We start from the raw sequence: 17,056 nt of genomic DNA, 5'->3' as shown, positions 1-17,056 counted from the left end.
AAGTGAAGTCAGTTCTATAAAGGTTACGATAGGCTCAGATCTAGTTAATGAACTTCATGAAATATTGCCTACTATCGAGGAAATTTACAGTTTACTTAATAGCATGTTTTACTTGAGTTTCTAGAAGAAATAAGGTTATTTAGTAAACTATACATTTACTTGAGAGCAAGTATTACTTTTTCTGTCGGTTTTACATAGTTTGTGTGGCTTTATTTTAACATTTTAATACTGGCTACAAAATGGAATCCACTTTTTTTTATTAAACATTTATATAATGTACTTTATTGTGCATTTATTAAATTTTCCAGTCCATTAATTCAAGGTATTCCATGTATTGAAGGTAGGTTTGGGATTGTTCCCAAACGCCCAAAATCTTCTGTTTATCAGGAAAACTTTCTCTTGCTTACCATACAATATTTTCTTTCCCGCTCCTTCGCAACATCGACCAGCCTTCGGGCTGTTAACAATTTTTTCATCGTTCCAAGTCAAGTAATAATTACTAATTAAGTCAAATTGTAAAATAATACAATGCATGTATTGCATGTAAAGCATAGGTATTTGAAAATTTACAAATTCAAAATGCTGAGAAGCGAGCAAATGAAAACAAATTTCATTTCAATCTCACCGTGACTACACGTCAGACCTTTGAAATCTTTCATTAAATGATATAATATCTGAATGGAATAAAATGCAGACGAAAGCTGATCCACTTGGTTTAAAATCGCCACGGAGGAACAGAGAGCACCACGTGGTTATTGAAAAACTTCGTCATAGGAGTCGATAGGATCACGAAGATTGAATTCACGGCGGATGCAGTTCGTACAAGTTCAACCCTGACTCAGCGTGGATAATTAAAGCTATTTGTAAACGAGACAGCGCAACGAAAATATAAGGAAAATTGGCTGCTGAGCGAAACTTTTATAGGAATTTTTTTCACCTCTGGTGATCAATACAGTTAAAAAAAAGAACGCGCGCAACCCGTCGAAATACTTGCGCGGAAGATATTGATTGCATGACTAATGATAAAATCAGTTAATTACCTGCGACTCGAACTCCCAGTCCCACTTTCTTTTGGTGTCTCATAGGGTAATATGCAAATTGTTGATGGTTCAGTAAGATTGGTAGGTGTCCGTGCAGCGGCCTCAGACAGTTAAGTCGGACGTGGATTTGACGCATCACAATATCCACCAATCAACAGTCATCAATCATAGGACCGGGTTGTAATGTATCTCTCCCCTCCACTCATCTATCCACCAGGCTTTTTCAGTTTGCTCGTTTTTCTCCTCTTCTTTCATGTCCCTCATTGCTTTTTTCATGCATCTCACTCGAAGTCTTCTTTTAATTGTTTCCTTTCACATTTGACATCCAGTCTTTCCATTGTACTCGGGAAGCTATTATACCTGAAAATACCGATGAACTCACTTTAAGGGTTTTCCATAGGCGTCCGACTTCAACTTCACTTATTCTTGTGCTGTATTGTTTCTATTGCTTACAAAATTTGTCCCCTATTACACCTGCTGTCAATTTCTCGAATCCAAGGTGAAGGATTCAACCGTCAGTTATGACATGGAAATTAATTTTGCTTTCCGTGAAAGGTCACTTTCGCTTAAAGAGCAGTGTTCACCACCTTCCAAATGAAAAAAAAGGCATCCTTTTCCACAGAATTTATTTAATACAACGCGTTTCACCGTGGAACGGCATCACCAGGCGAAGATTTGTATTGGATATAAACGGCTACTTCTTTCTTTCATTTCAAATATTGATATACAAAACTTTCACGAAGTGAAGCCTGACCCTGTAAGGTTCATGAGTGGTATTCAATTGTTATTGAGAGTGGTCTACCGATCAAGGCAGGCTTTAATATACTCAACAAATAATTGAACATTTTAAATACCCTAAAAACCCTCATTACAATGTAATTTTTCACCTTTGCATGATATATAGTATGTCTGCATTTCGTCCAACCGTCCCAATCTGTTCCTTCCAGTAACGGGCTCACCCCATCTCCCCCTTTCTATATCATAATCTTCGACATTCCATTGCCACCCAATTTGCATCCACTTTCCCTGTCTTCTTTGAATTCAGTCCGACAATCTTCTCTCTTCACCTCCTCCCATTTCGAGAACTTCTTCATTTTCGTCCAAACCTACGTTTGGCTTCTCTTCTCAGAAACTAAGAAACAGAGTCTTCGGTTCAAACCAAAGTTATGAATAATCTTCTCTCTACATCTTTCACCAACGTCCTTAGGTTATCAAATCCTTTTGTATGTAAACACTCAGTTTCGCATTGCTTTGTAACAATTAAAAAATCTAAGTTTAATTTCCAGAATTTGGACTTATAATTCGATCAAATTAAACGAAGATCTACGTACGTGTTCATGCACAAGCAAGATTTTTGGGGTTTATGGAGAAATTAACCTTGCAGTGGCCTTATGTCACGGCATCACTGTTATTGCACACATCAGCAGTTTGAACCAAACATGATGGGAATGAATAAAAACACTCCTTCAATGACTAATTCGTTCGATAAATACGTTCTCATTTGTTTCACGCACGTTACACAAACACAAGAAATGGGAAGATAATCAGAAAAACAATTTTTATAGAAAGACCTTGATATTATCTGACATATGTTTTTTATCAACATTTTTTTATCTACCTGTAATTGTCTGATAAAACAGATTTGCCCCGAATATACGTGACAAAAAGTAGCAAGTGATCTACATGATTTGAACCGGGATCATCTAACACATTCTTACCGTTTCCAACGATACTAATTGTACAAAACTTACATGTTTATACTTACTTAGCATAGTAAGTGTGACATTTTCACTTGCAATTTATTTTTCAAATTTACCTGCGTAAATTAAACAATTGGGCTCTATTTAGGGCTTTATGAAGTTTTCACGCTTCGCCTCATTGCGAGAATTTTTCTCTTTCAGTTTTACTGGAGTCTGTAATTACGAATATGCCATAGTTCTTTTGACAATTTGTACCCTTTCCTTTCCGGGTTAAAGTATATAAACAAGTCACAAAAACTATAATTACTCATAATGATTATATATTTATCGTAATACTACTCCGGGAATATAACTTATTTTATGCATAAAGCTGTATTAAATTGCATTTTATTCATTTAAATGTACTAGAGATAATCTGACGTGCTGTATTTCGCTAAAGTAAATCTCAAAAAACTTCGAAATAAAACATTTCAGTTTTCTCGTCAACATTTTTTTTATACACGTATAGCATCCAGCGAGGGTATTTTCTTCACAAAATTCTTTTGCATGGTGACGGTATCAGTAGTTTTATGACTCTTTGACCAGTTACGGGATTTTAACATCCCCTTCCTGAACGCTTCACTAATTAAGCCTGAGGTGTGCCATCAATTTTATACAACTCCATCAAAAAATGTTTGAACCGTTTGCCGCCTCTGAAGATCATCCTTAAACAGAGGAAAACCTTCAAGGCCGCTAATTTAATGTCTTACTGCACACTATTAAGACATGAACGCAAGAGATAAATATTTTCCTTCTAACCGTGCAAGTTGGAACTTCCTGACGTGCTAACATTTGAGATAGTTTCTTAGAATTTCTCTCTCCCTCTTCTAGAGAGGTCTCATATTAAAACAATCGTGTTTCAATTGATACCCTCAGCGGTACATAAGGAATAGATACTTTCCCCAATCATTAAAGGGTCTCTCCAAATTGGAGAGAACAAAACATTGGAGAGAACGCATTAGAAATATTTTAGGAAGGTGCGCTTTGCGCCCTTGGCGGACAAATATACCGAGAATTAAGGGGTAACACCACATGTGCTATAATATCAAAAAAATAGTCGGCCAACGAGCGAATGTTCGTCATGTTGGCTATCAATGACTGGCAGGCAGCTGGGCTGCGATAATTTTACGTCGCTCCGAGAGTTCGGAGTGCCTAACAGCCTTTTAATGCCAACATGACCGATGTTTTCACTTCCCCCATTTTTGGGCACGTCGATGTCTCTCTACAGGCTGTTGTCAACGAAAGGACAATTATAAAAGCTGTAGATTAAGGGCAGTCGTCAAAGAGCGAAAGTAAATCAAACCTTTCTCATTTGCATCGCCTTGACGCCCTAGTTAAGGCTCTGGACGAAACTCGCTTCGCCTAACTTCCACGTCAATAGATGAAACCGTCTGCAATGCCTATATAACGCACCACCTCGTCCATGCGACCCGACTGGAGAAACCCATTGTGGCGGTAAGATTTATTAAGTGTGACAGTTCATGACTTCGAACAGCTGTGCATGTGATGCAGTTCCGTCCTTCTGGTGTGGGAAATCCTCATTTCTCACATAATACGTATTACGAGTCAAGTCTAATAATAGCCGATCGGGTAAGTCCGATGAGAAACGCCATCTCTGAATGAAACCAAGGCTGCGGTTACGGATCCCACCTAAGAGAAAGGTATACTTCGCTGTCAATTGAAGTATTTCCGGAATCCAGTTCACGGTGCGACATCACGTCAGCTAGTCGGTACACTATAGATGCACGAGTTTTTTCCCATATTGGGTGGGAAGGTCTGCCCAAAAAATTCGTGACATATTTTACCCGCTGATCGCTATTTTTTGTCGCTCGAATGGATTGTCTGTGATACTCATCCCTGGCACCATTGGAGCAATATCTCCGCTGCGGTTTCGCGATTGGAGATGTCAGGAAGACTGTATCCGACAGCGGGGCTAGAAAGTGCAAAACTGTCTCTCCGTCTTGACCCTCGCGGACTCTCTACATGTACTTAACCTACGATCCACATTTGTTCATGATCCGGCGCCGGGATGGGATCCCGTTTGACGTCCCAAGGAGGGAAGTCCAAAAATAAGATTTATGCCGACAGTAGTCAAGCAGATATCTCCGATTCCGGAGCGACCCCAAATAAAAACTAAACATGCCATTCTTCACGGTAAATACACAATGTCAATTTTTAGGGACTGATCACGGCTATTGTAAATTTACTACTGTTTCTTCTGAGGAAGACGGAGCTAAATTCCGTCGAAATTATTAAGAAATAACGTGTGAGTGTTCTTTTTATGTTCTTATATTTGAGGAATGCTGGGAAAATGAGGTAAAGGGAGGAAAAGACTATGCATTGGGAATGGAATTAAGGTGTTTAGGAGACATTCAGAGGTAAAGAACGAATTATTGTAATATGGGTTTCCGGTGAATATTTTGTCGTGTTAGCAATGGATTAGAAATATAGCAGTGTATTGTACCAGGTTCCAGGGAAAATCAATTCTAAGCCTACAGACTACTATTTTATAAAAAACATACATGGAACGCGTTAACACCTGGCAAACGACCAACTTTTAACGCTTTCCTAAATAAATATATTTTTCACCCGGGGTTAGGTGTTTAATCTTGGAACGTTGTGATACCAAAAATTGCACTGGAGTTTTAGATTTTTGTCGCAGCACGACGTGTCATATTACTCGGCGGCTCGACGCTGGATGTTGATACAACATGGACATGATGTATGGCATTCGGTACATCAAAATGTACTCGCAGTCCCACCTTCATCCATAATCCATGGGATCCCATCCATCCATAGAATATCCTTGAGTGAAAGTACGAGAGGACAACCGTCGGTTGAACTACTCAGCGTCGTGGACGTCTAGAATAATTTCCTTAAGTGGATAACAATTGCGCGTGAAGTGAGATTGGCGCCCAATATGCTCCCTCTAAAATAACAAATGCTCAGTGAGAGGGAAGGAAAAGACGACTTTGCAATTATAAACTGTCCCTCGAAGAAAGAAGACCCGATGTGTCGAGACCTTGGCCTCGCGTAAAACAGCACCGCAAAGAATTTTATGGTTGTCAAAACCTTTTTTCTCAATCAAGCAGGAAACATCTCTTCCCCATTCCCCGCCAGGCAGATGTCTCGTCCGGGCAAGTAGCGGTCGTTGTGTATTTTTGCCATCCTCTTCTCATCCTCTTCACTCGAGAGAACTACGTGAACATCGTTCCGTTTGACTTTCGCAAGCCTGCGCTCACCGGTCAAGAATGCCAACACTTTATAGCGAATGGAAGTCCTATACAAAAGGACGAGCCTTTAGCGTTTAGCGGCACTTATCATAAACACTCAAGTTACAGCAAGTTTGGCGGTTACTCTGTTCTCTAAACCTCACAGTCGTACATGGGATTTTATGCGAAGGATTATCATCATAGAATTATAATCTTGGAAGAACTCTATTCTGGAACTCTCTGGGACACCGTTAGACGTCCACCAACTTACCAAAGAGAGTCGATTATCAGAATATAAATTTGTAAGCAGAGGATTGAATATAATGACATTGAAATAAGATAACAACAACCTCTATCTGTGAGTCTAGGACCAAAATTCACCTCGGCGATTTCATTTCTAAAATTCCTATGCCTTCCCTCATTATCTCTCAGTCAAAATAATCAAAAAAGCACTCTCAGCTGAGATAGTTTAACTTTAACTAAACCCGTGCTTTCAATCGCACTCACCATGCTGTTGTGAATCGATTGGTTCTCACATCTAAACTGCTAGCCTAATTCCCCACGGCAGCTCGTGCTTTTCCATCGTCTCATTGAATTATTATCACTGTTTTTCATTTCTGAAGGTGAACGTGTTTTAATAGATAACGAAGGAATTCTCCAATCGATCAACCAGCATTCAATTTGCTACAGTGTATGTATGAACATTAAAGCAGCGACTGAAGTATGCAAGAGAAGTAGGTAATTAATTAGCTGACACGACGCTTATAGAACTGAGAAAATCTCTTTTAAAGTTATTCAAAGAAGGCAGCGAAAGATAATGAAAAACTTGTTGAAGGGCAGTGGGGTATTGAAAACTATGATAGAAGGGCATGTTTGATAAGGTAGGTAGGAGGATGAAAAGATTGAACCTATTAGACAATATGGGAGCTGAAGAATAGTGCCATCCAAGTTGTTAGAATGTTTATCGCAATAATTAGCGCTGTTATCCTAAGGGAACCGCGACATTTAAAATAATTTAGCGGAATCGATCTCATATATACGTGTACTTCCGATCGGTAGTTGTCTACCCTATTGATCCATAATTAACTTCCCCTTGGTTTTACAGTTTTAAGACCTCGTGTCCGCTGCTTGCTACGTGCAAGTAGCATTTAAAGCGTGCGCGTGCATTCAGTCCCGTTTTTTTCCCCTTTCTCTCTTCCCGCGAACTCTTCAGCGAAACAAGGTATCAAAGAACTCTGACCATTCCCTCACCAGAGTGCCCACGATATCTTCCGGGTGTCCCGTCTGGCTGCTTTCTTTCTTTTCGATGCCGTCCTTGATCGAGCGAGGGCAAAATCTGCGCACATAGGCGCCCTACAAGGAGGTGCTTTATCCTCTTCCGATCGACTTCACCCTCGGTCCGGAAAAAGTGAATGCTTATCCACGAGACACAGAGTAGCGGTCAATTTCATGGCTATGCGAATCACATAGCGTAATGAAACATGACTCAAAAGTTCGGAGCGTTGGTTACGTTTTGGTTTCCAGTTGCTTGCCTACGAGAATGAGCACACAGCAACGACGGAGAGGTTTGTGGTAAGCCAATCACGGTTCGGTTTCCAAAGTGGTAAGGTCAAGGTCAAAGTAACTCAGCCAGTTGGGTGGGTAAGCTCGCTCCGAACGTAACTTGCCATCCGACCGCTTCAACTGAATGGCAGAGATATCCGTCAGATTTTCCTTCTCCCAGTACAAATATGGGAGGTCAAGTAAAGTTTATTAGGTGACCTGTAAATAGATCTGTATCCTGGGAGGGATTTCCGTCAGATGTCTTCGCTTTCAAATTTTCCGTCCCCAGGAATTAATAAAGAGAAACCTAACCATTTTCAATACTGAATTGTAGATATTGCTCATTAAATGGCGAAAATAATAATTAGTATCACATTTATGGGTTAAAAACCCAGGTTTTAACGTGACTATGTACTATCATAGGTCTGATTTCGATGCCTCATCTGAATTGGGAAACATAATAAAATAACTTAGGAATGTAATTGAAAATTTGCCAATTTGTCAAGAATCGCAAAAATCGCTCTCCTTTAAATTCACTTATAACATATATTTCGAAGACGTTAAAGTTTTAAAAGTGAACATTTCTAAATTGAATGAGTGAAAGGGACGACGATATGACGTTTTCATCATCACCATTGATAGTATTGACCTTGAGAGTGATTAGGTGTGGTTCTCTTTATCGTTTTCACTACCCGCTAACCTCCTTTTTAGTTGCATATTCCTTCGTTTTCAAGTTCATTATCTCCATTCTACCAGATAAAGGTATATTTTGACCAGTCCCTCACCACCAATTATCGGGAGAACTTCTTTTTGTTGGCCATACATTATATTTTTTCATCTCTTTGTCACTTCTTCCTTTCTTAATTCTGTGTAATAAACATTTTCTCTTCCATCCGCTACCCAAAGTTCTCCCTTCTATCACGGACTTCAAATTACCACCGCCTTTCAATATATATATATATATATATATATATATATATATATATATATATATATATATATATATATATATATATATATATATATATATATATATCCCTCCCCGGACTACAACCTTGACGTGGTGGAAGGGCTTGTGCGTTCCGATGACCCCTAGAGCTGTGCTGGCGGGAGTAATAATTATTGCTCCTGGTAGGGTCACCCATGCCAGATAGGTCGAAGGTTAGGAGCCAGACGAAAGGTAGTCCACGCAGCGTCTGTTCCTCAGTAAGGCGGCTGCAATGGCGTCTGACCCCAGTGGGGCGGCCAGTAAGTGATGGTGTCACGTTAAAAACACTACTACCTTGATCAAAAAGTTCCCGGAATAACCACCGTGTGGCGCTCCCATCGTTCCGATTTGAGTTCTGTTTTTTTTGTTAAATTGGTACATCTGTTGTTGATATTCCCTTTAAATCTTAGTGTCATAACTTGACATTTGCAAAAGTTACGTAGCCAAGAGTACATCTATCTCTGTGTGTGTTGGCGATTTTTTACAATTGCAGAAATGGATTTAAATTTGCAACAACGAACTTGTATTAAATTTTGCGTAAAAAACGGATTTAGTGGCGCACGGACGTTGGAAATGTTGGAAAAGTGTTTCGGCAACGATTCTCTAAAAAAAACGGTCGTTTACCAGTGGCACGAGCGGTTCAGAAGTGGTCGTGAGTCAATCGAAGATGATGAACGCAGTGGCAGACCATCGACATCGAAAGTCGGTGAAAAAATTGATAAAGTAAAAGAAATGTTGGTCAATAACCGCAAATTAACCATCAGAGAAATAGCGGAGGACTTGAACATTGCCTATGGATCCGCCCAAGACATTGTGGTTAATGATTTGGGTTTCCGTCGTGTAGCAGCCAAAATACCTCAATTTCATGCAAAAAAGAGACCGTGTTGACGTCGCAAAAGACATGATTTGCGAGGCTGAATCCGATCCCACATTCATCAAAAGGATCATTACTGGAGACGAGACGTGGGTTTATGAGTACGACACGCAATCCAGACATCAGGCAAGTGAATGGCGTTCACCAAATGAGCTGAGACCAAAAAAACCACGTCGTTTTCAGTCAAAAAAGAAGGCAATGCTGACGGTTTTCATGGATTACAACGGTGTAGTGCATCATGAATTTTTGCCAGAAGGCCAGACAGTAAACAAAGAGTATTATTTGGGCGTTATGAGACGTTTGCGTGAAGCAATTCGCCGAAAGAGACCAGAAATGTGGGCAGAAAACTCGTGGATTTTGCACCATGATAACGCACCGTCGCACAGTGCTATCATTATTCGTAATTTTTTGACGAAAAATGCAACAAATACCATCCAACAGCCACCGAATTCACCTGATTTGGCTCCCTGTGACTTCTTTCTGTTCAATCGAGTTAAAAAACCATTACGGGGAACGCGTTTTAGCAGCCGAGAGGAAGTAATGGAAAAATCGCAGGAAGCACTGATGGACATACCGAAAACCGAATATAAAAAATGTTTCGAGGATTGGATCAAGCGCTGGCATAAGTGTGTTGCAGTCGATGGGGATTACTTTGAAGGGGACAATATAGATTTAGATGAATAAACTTGTATTTTTAATTTTCTGAATAAATTCCGGGAAATTTTTGATCAAGGTAGTATTTAGGAAGGCAACGGGAAACCACCTCAATTATCATTCCCTAGAAAAATATGATGGACAATACAGATAATTTGAGTCCTGGCAACCACGGGGCTCGGCCCAATCGGCCGTGTGTCGCGCCCGGCAGCGGGGGAGGCAAGGCTTCCGCGGTCGTCATCCCACGAAACCCTTGCAAGGGAAAACCAGCAGCAGCAGGACAGAAGACGCAGGAGAAGAAGACAAAATTAGTTAGAATAGGAACGTGGAATGTTAGGACAATGATGAGGACAGGGAAATTGGAGAATGTTAAGCGAGAGATGGAAAGGGGAAATATAGATATTTTAGGTCTATGCGAGGTGAGATGGAAAGATAGCGGGGATTACTGGAGTGATAAGTATAGAATAATATACAGCGGTGGGGACGAAAGCCAACGAGGGGTTGCCATAGTATTAAATGAAGAGGTAGGAAGAAGCGTAGTCAACATAGAGCAGGTAACGGATAGAATACTACTAGTGGAGATAAAAGCAGAACCGACGAACTTAGTTATTATTCAGGTATACATGCCACCGAGCAACCATAAGGAAGAAGAGGTCGATAGGATATACGATCAGTTAGAGGACATGATCGCGTGTGTTCCTGCAGGGAAACATTTGATAGTGATGGGGGATTGGAATGCGACGGTAGGCGAAGGAAGAGATGGTGATGAGGTGGGCGACTACGGTTTAGGCACGAGGAATGACCGCGGGGAGAAAGCAGTTGAGTTCTGCAGGAGACAGGGGTTAGTCATCACCAACACTTGGTTTAGACACCACAAAAGACGCAGGTATACATGGAAAATGCCAGGTGACTCAGGAAGATATCAGCTAGATTACTACCTTGAACAAAAAGTTCCCGGAATAACCACCGTGTGGCGCTCCCATCGTTCCGATTTGAGTTCTGTTTTTTTGTTAAATTGGTACATCTGTTGTTGATATTCCCTTTAAATCTTAGTGTCATAACTTGACATTTGCAAAAGTTACGTAGCCAAGAGTACATCTATCTCTGTGTGTGTTGGCGATTTTTTACAATTTCAGAAATGGATTTAAATTTGCAACAACGAACTTGTATTAAATTTTGCGTAAAAAACGGATTTAGTGGCGCACGGACGTTGGAAATGTTGGAAAAGTGTTTCGGCAACGATTCTCTAAAAAAAACGGTCGTTTACCAGTGGCACGAGCGGTTCAGAAGTGGTCGTGAGTCAATCGAAGATGATGAACGCAGTGGCAGACCATCGACATCGAAAGTCGGTGAAAAAATTGATAAAGTAAAAGAAATGTTGGTCAATAACCGCAAATTAACCATCAGAGAAATAGCGGAGGACTTGAACATTGCCTATGGATCCGCCCAAGACATTGTGGTTAATGATTTGGGTTTCCGTCGTGTAGCATGCCAAAAGACCTCAATTTCATGCAAAAAAGAGACCGTGTTGACGTCGCAAAAGACATGATTTGCGAGGCTGAATCCGATCCCACATTCATCAAAAGGATCATTACTGGAGACGAGACGTGGGTTTATGAGTACGACACGCAATCCAGACATCAGGCAAGTGAATGGCGTTCACCAAATGAGCCGAGACCAAAAAAACCACGTCGTTTTCAGTCAAAAAAGAAGGCAATGCTGACGGTTTTCATGGATTACAACGGTGTAGTGCATCATGAATTTTTGCCAGAAGGCCAGACAGTAAACAAAGAGTATTATTTGGGCGTTATGAGACGTTTGCGTGAAGCAATTCACCGAAAGAGACCAGAAATGTGGGCAGAAAACTCGTGGATTTTGCACCATGATAACGCACCGTCGCACGGTGCTATCATTATTCGTAATTTTTTGACGAAAAATGCAACAAATACCACCCAACAGCCACCGAATTCACCTGATTTGGCTCCCTGTGACTTCTTTATGTTCAATCGAGTTAAAAAACCATTACGGGGAACGCGTTTTAGCAGCCGAGAGGAAGTAATGGAAAAATCGCAGGAAGCACTGATGGACATACCGAAAACCGACCGTAACTTTTGCAAATGTCAAGTTATGACACTAAGATTTAAAGGGAATATCAACAACAGATGTACCAATTTAACAAAAAAACAGAACTCAAATCGGAACGATGGGAGCGCCACACGGTGGTTATTCCGGGAACTTTTTGATCAAGGTAGTATATCCTGGTTAGACACAGGTTTAGGAATAGTGTGATAAATTCCCACAGCTTTCCGGGAGCGGATGCGGACTCAGACCACAATTTAGTTGTTATGAAATGTAGCGTACGTTTCAAAAAGATAAGGCAGGGGCGGCGAGTTAGAAAATGGAATGTAGAAGCATTAAATGGGTTGAAAAGGAAGGAATACAAACAGGCGGTAGAGAAAATCATGGAGGATGGTAAAGGGCTTATTACTATCGATGAAAAATGGGAAATGATCAAAAAAGGGTTGTCTAAAGCCGCAAAAGACACTATTGGAACCGTTAACGCTAAAAGGACTAGGAAACCATGGATCACGGATGAGATGATTACAAAGATGGATGAGCGGCGAAAATGGAAGAATATAAATACAGAATTAGGCAAAATGAAGTACAAAGAATTGAACAATAAATTGAGGCGGGCAACAAATAAGGCAAAAGACGCATGGTGGAAGACGCAGTGCGAGGATATGGAAAGTCTCCAGAGGAAGGGTGAAATCGGTGCGCTGTACAGCAAAGTTAAATCGTTATCGGGAATTAAGAAAGGAAGAGCTATGCTAATAGTTAGAGATAAGGCGGGTAAGGTAATAGTTGACGCAGGAAAGATCCAAGAGAGATGGAAGGAGTATATAGAAGAACTGTATAGTAAAGAACTCAGACCAACACAGTTAGACATTGAAAAAGAAAATGACGTAGAGGAAGACAGCTTAGGTCCAGGCATACTAGACAATGAGATAGAAAGGGCATTAAGGGAGATGAAACTAAATAAGGCCGTGGGGGTAGATAACATTCCCGTGGAACTTTTAAAATGCTTAGGAAAATGTGGGAGGAAGAGGCTATATGGGCTGATCCGTAGCATTTATGAGGAGGGAATCTGGCCGGAAGACTTTGTGAGAGCAGTTTTAGTTCCGATTCCGAAAAAGGTAAAGGCCACGTCATGTGAGGACTATAGGACAATTAGTTTGATATCCCACGCAGCTAAAGTTGTTCTCAGGATCATAAACAAAAGGATAGAGAATAGGGCCAATGATTACTTAGGGGATGACCAGTTTGGGTTTAGGAAGGGGAGAGGTACGCGTGATGCCATTGCAGTAATGAGATTATTAATCGAGAGGAATATAGAATACAACCAGGATGTATTTGCCTGCTTCGTAGATTTCGAAAAAGCGTTTGATAGAGTGAATTGGGAAAAAATAATGAGTATATTGCAGAAAATAGGAATAGATTGGAGGGAAAGGAGGCTAATCCGCAACCTGTACATGTCTCAGACTGCTCAGGTGCGGGTGGGAAACGGGGAGTCAGGATGGGCAGTGTTAGGAAGGGGTGTAAGGCAGGGTTGCCCATTATCACCGTTGCTGTTCAACCTGTATGCAGAGGAAATGATCAAAGAGGCATGGGAAGAACTAGAGGTAGGAATGAAAGTGGGCGGGGAAGTCGTAAAATCAGTTAGGTTTGCTGATGACCAAGCTTTAGTTTGTCAGTCAGCCAAGGGGCTGCAAGCATTGCTGAGTGAATTGGAAATTCAGTGCGACAGGTATGGGATGAGAATCAACATTAATAAAACAAAGGTTATGCGATTTTCTAGAAAGAAAAAGGGCAAGCTTAACATTAAAATAGGAGGGCAAAAACTAGAGCAGGTAGAACAGTTTACGTATCTCGGTAGTGTTTTGGACCAACACGGTCAAAGTAGTAGGGACGTAAGGAGAAGAATTGCGCTAGGCAAAGAGGCTTTCACGAGGAGGAGGGAGTTGATGACGGGGACTTTGAGTAAGGATGTTAAGAAAAGACTCGTAAAAACATTGATATGGAGCGTAGCTATGTACGGCGCGGAAACGTGGTCATTGAAGCAGGAGGATAGACGTAGACTGGAGGCTTTTGAAATGTGGGTGTGGAGAAGAATGGAGAAGGTGAAATGGACAGAGAAGAAAACAAATGAGGAAGTACTTGGTATGGTGGGCGAAGAGAGGGGTTTGTTGGGAGCAATCCTATGGAGGCAGGAAAAGTGGATGAAGGGGGTGTTGACCGGCAGTGGGATGTTGAAGACTGTGATAGAGGGTAGAATGTTAGGCAAAAGAGGAAAGGGAAGGAATAGGATAGGGATGTTGGACGGGATGAAGGGCGGAAGAAAGTACTCAGAGATGAAGAGGGACCTGGTGTAGAGTAGAATTTAGGGTTGTGTTTTGTTAGTAGTCACAAAATATTTGTTTGGGAGTTGTGTCCATCGAAAAACCTACCTTAACCGGTAGATTACCTTAAAAAAAAAAAAAAATATATATATATATATATATATATATATATATATATATATATATATATATATATATATACTCATATATACAGAAACAGATATAAGGAAAAGGGATAGGAACACACATAAAGGACGAACACGTGTGTTCCTATCCCTTTTCCTTATATCGGTTTCTGTATATATGAGTATTTATTCGCCGTTTGGCGGGATTTCGTGTTTGAATGTATATATATATAAATATATATATATATATATATATATAATATGTTTGTATATATGTATATATGTGTATATATATTTAAGTACATATATATATATAATATGTTTGTATGTATATGTAATATGTATATATATGTGTATATATATTTAAGTATATATATATATATATATATATATATATATATATATATTCCACCCATTTTTTCTGCATTCTTCATATATTTCCCGGTAACTTCCTCTCTTCGCCCACCACACGCATTTGGAACCTCAGAATTAGTCTCCCTCTCTTTACAATTTATTTTCTCCATTCTTCGCCACACCCACATCTTAAAAACCTCCAATATATGCTCATACACTTGCCCCAGAAGCATAACAGATTTCATATACCGTTTTTAAGTATTAATTTTCATTAATTGAGGGTTTAGAAATTATTACTAATGCAATTTATAAATTCGTGATATTCCTCCATCGGTGTATACATTGTTTCATATTGTTTGTGATAAAAATATTTATGTTGCTACAACTTTTGATCAAATATCTCCATTTACAACTTAATATGTTCTCTCGGCGCCTAAAATTACACTTATTACAAGTTGGGTATCATTTAGCTTACTTATCCATCTAATTAAAATCATTTGCACAGCACTTTTTTATTTACAGTTGTATATTTTGCATATTTCTGTATATTTTATAGGTGTATATAGGTTTCCTGTATATTTTGCCGGAAACCTGTCCGATATGCATAGAACATATTATTATCCTCTATATGCTTATTAAGTCGTTGAAAAAAATCCAAATTTCTGAATTTTTCAATGACGCTCACAAAATAATTGTTTAATGTCTTCAAGTTAAGTCGGATTTTGAATGTTTGGGAAAGCGGTTACAGTTGATAGTTTCTATTCATTTAATATTTTACCTGTTGTTTTGGATGCGTTGGTTTTTTACTGATGATTGCGGTGTTCTGTAACTGCTTCTTTAATAATTTTTAATTTTTGAATCATCTCGGTTTGCCTTTGATTTTTAAATTTAAATGTAATCTTCTTTAGGCCTAAGAGTAATGTGCATTAGGCCACACACTTTGATTTCATTATCAATTAGCATTTTATTATCACCAAAATTAAAATTATTCTCCTAATTATTATTCTCCTAGAAATTATTCTCCTAAAATACGTAATGTGCTCTTCCTAAAGTTTTGCACACTCTCTATTGTGAATTCACTCCTTTTATATCCAAAATCCATTTCATGATCTATCCTTTGATCATAATTGAGTACCATTTCACAATATTTTAATGCTGCCTTACTTACTGGAAACCAACGATTTGAGTGTTTACTATATACATTGGGAGTCCGCCTGTCAATAGTCCTTTTTATTTTTTAATCTAATTAGTTCCGAGACTAAGTTTTAATTTCCTTGTAAACCATTATTTTATCTAATTATGGCATTGCATTTTTTGCTGAGATACGTTTGATCTAGCAACACTTACTTAATAGTACTTAATACTTATCCATGGTTTACTTAAACTACAACACTTCTAGTATGTTTTTTTATATTTTTCTATGACTAAACAACCTTATTTTCTTAATTACCATGCATCAGTCCGTTATGACAGTTTTTCCTTCAAATTTCCTTTGAAACATTCACTACATTTCGTTTTCTACGTGCATTCCGGTAGTTCCTTAAAGTTATTTATTATAATAGAGATACAATATTTGCCAGTATTTGTTTTGATTTGAACCATGACATAATTTAAAAGGTAGAGATAAACAGGACCATATTAAGGCTCACTTTTACCGAAGCTTTTCTCATTCAATTACTAACGTTATCATCGGTAATTGAAATGTTATTATTGTCATGCCCACGCGATGAAATAAGGAATCTGTGAAAGGTAATATGCTCCTTTTCACGAGAAAATATTTGAATCCCCAAGTACAGCAGGGGTGAACCATGGTGATACTCGCAGGTTTGCCCATTATCACGTGATCACCCTCAGTTTAAAAACCGATGGCGTCATGATCCGTCTATATGTATTAGATATATCAGTTAAGCCACATTCATTTAATTCTGCGTGGAGATAAAACTACTTAGAACTCCACAGAATCGTTGCTGCAGGCATAAGTATTTCGTTGCAGTAATGGCAAACAGACTTACGGAAATTCCTTTCCGGCCATTGTTTGCGAAATTTTCAAATTCTTCTCGCCCACCAAACCATGATTCCGGAGCCCCATCAAAGTGTGATTCTTATGGTCCATTAATCCGTGGGCAATAAG

General features: G+C 39.4%; 1 protein-coding gene across 1 annotated transcript in view; it reads left to right on the top strand.

The window, feature by feature from the left end:
- LOC139696379 (uncharacterized) overlaps nt 1-17,056 on the top strand; it is a 102,051-nt gene that overhangs the window by 40,116 nt on the left and 44,879 nt on the right. The gene's annotated exons all lie outside the window — the stretch shown is intronic.

Source organism: Hetaerina americana, unplaced genomic scaffold (assembly GCF_022747635.1).
Source record: "Hetaerina americana unplaced genomic scaffold, ioHetAmer1.1.p SCAF_7, whole genome shotgun sequence".
Lineage (NCBI taxonomy): Eukaryota > Metazoa > Arthropoda > Insecta > Odonata > Calopterygidae > Hetaerina > Hetaerina americana.
Note: the sequence above shows the minus strand (reverse complement) of the source record. Positions and strands in the feature narration are given on the sequence as shown.